Genomic DNA, 2,530 nt, shown 5'->3' on the forward strand with positions numbered 1-2,530 from the left:
AGGCAGGAAACAAACCCCGGGCAGGGTGCCAGCCCACCGCAGGGTGCACACACAGACACACTAGGGACAATTTAGAATCGCCAATGCACCTAACTTGCAGGTCTTTGGACTTTGGGAGGAAACCGGAGTACCCGGAGGAAACCCACGCAGACACGGGGAGAACATGCAAACTCCACACAGGGAGGACCCGGTCTCCTAACTGCGAGGCAGCAGCACTACCACTGCGGCACCGTGCTGCCTGCCTAAAGAATCCGAACTGCTACAGCGCTGGGAGACTGCGATTGCTTTGGGACGCTCTTCTGCATGTCGTCCCGTTGGGTGGAATTCCACAACAGTTTAGAAACTCACTCACACCAGCCATGATTCTTTTCAAAGGTAAAGTGCAGGTTAATTTGTTTTATGTATCCGAATCCAAAAAGATCGCGGACATGCTATAAGCGCCTGCCGTCGATGGGTGATACAAGAAACAAGGAACATTATAAATGCGCAGGGCACAGTACTACTTGGCCACGATCCTGCCTGACTGCTGTGTCTGTGTATAGGAGAATGGCAGATCCCACTACAATAAATAACCGTCACAGCACACACACAGTCACAATGCTGTAGTAAACAGTATGCGCTCGTACGGATGTTGACTATATGAGTGAGGCACGCCGACTCAGACGGAGAATAGGAGACGATTGCCCACAATCCCGCAACGAGAGAAAAGAATCATCAGCTCAGTTGTGATCACATGACATTCAGCAGACAAAGCGTATTCATACTACTCGTATTGCAAGACCTCGCTCATTTATCAAGTCAAAATTTATTAAAAATTTTAGCTTGTCTTGCAAAACACTCGTAAACCAAGTTACTTGCAAACCGAGGTTCCACTGTATGTATGTATGTATGTATATATATATATATATATATATATATATATATATATATATATATAGACTAAATGTTTTTGACCTCACAGCATAAGCAAGAAATCTTTTAAGTGTTAGAGGAGTCAGTTACTGTTAATTCTATAATAAGTGAACTATGTTGGGAAACTGCAAAGCTTTCCTGGTTACATAATTTAACAGGAAAAACCAAATTACTAAGAATAAATAATTAATGAACTCATTAGTAACTTTGATGCGTTAGAAAAGAAAAAAAATACTGCCTTGAGTATGGGTAAAAAACCCATAAGTCAGATAGTGTAAGAGATGTTAGTAAATGTCTGAGATTTAGAAAAAAATGTCAATATTTAGGAAGATCCATTTACGGGAGTAGCATTTTAAATGTGCAATGCATGGTTGGAAATAACTCTTGTCAGATCTTACATTTTCAGCTGCAAAAACAACAACCTTTTCTTTTCATTCCAAAACTCTGTACCTGTTGTAAAAATGTTTCTGTGTGACCTGTCAGTAAGAAATATTTTTTAGAGTGAAAAGTACTCTTGCTTTGGAAGGAAGGGCACCAGAGGCAGCTTAGCTCAGCTCCATAGTTATAACAGGTTTCCACAGGTGGCAGGATCTAGTGGTTCCAAAGCACAAAAGTCCCATAAACTGTTGCAAAAAAAGCTCTACATATGGAAGGATCTGTCAACCTTCGTCTTGTAAAACAGTGTTTCTTATACTTTCTTTTCTTCTCACGACCTAATCTTGCCCTTCTTAATTTCTTAAAGAACCAGTCAATGATGACCATTAGGTTGTGTTGGTGGGGTGTTTGGAGATGGTGGTCCTGCAGTTGTAGTCAAGAAACATTGATTGATTAAACTGCCTGAAGTGACCCATCGAAAGACAGTTCTCAAACTGTATGCGAACCTTTCCCATTGTATACAACAGTGATTCACAACCCTGCGTGACTCATAAGATGGCAACCCGTGACCTGTTTTGGGTTATGACCCATAGTTTAAGATATCATACTGTAAAGTATAAAACATAGACAAAGAACCTTTATAAAATAAAACATTTATTTAAAGAAATGCTCTGTAACACAAGAAGCTCCAAAGAACACAAAAGGCCCAGAAGGGGTTGCCTTAACACATTAGGTAAATCCACTGGTGAAAAAGTCACAAAGAACACAAATCTATTGAGAAGTTGAGAAGCAGACAAAGAGGTCAAACAATTCAGAGAGTCAACAAAATACAATCATCATCTCCCCAACACCCCTAAGCGCATTCAATGAACCCCAAGGGACTGCTTGTTTCTTCAGTCTTTATAGTACGGGTGGACAATGTCGGTTCTGGAGGACCAGAGAGGCTACAGGTTTTGTTCCAACCCTGATTCTTATATAAGAAGTCAATTTTTGCTGATGAAGCACTTATTGCTGAAGTGACATTTTGATGCTTCATTTTAGTGGTCTCGCTTGTTAAGGTTCCCCACCCTTAATTGCTTATTTCAGTCTTAAACAGCTGCATTCACTGTTTTAATGGCTCCTTATTAGCAATAAGATGCAAATGATAAAGCAACCTACAATTCTCCATCTAACTTGACTGAAAATTATCAGTTTTAGGCTTCAAATCATTTGTAAAGGAAAAAAATCTATGATATAAGAACCT

Source organism: Erpetoichthys calabaricus, chromosome 11 (genome assembly GCF_900747795.2).
Source record: "Erpetoichthys calabaricus chromosome 11, fErpCal1.3, whole genome shotgun sequence".
NCBI lineage: Eukaryota > Metazoa > Chordata > Cladistia > Polypteriformes > Polypteridae > Erpetoichthys > Erpetoichthys calabaricus.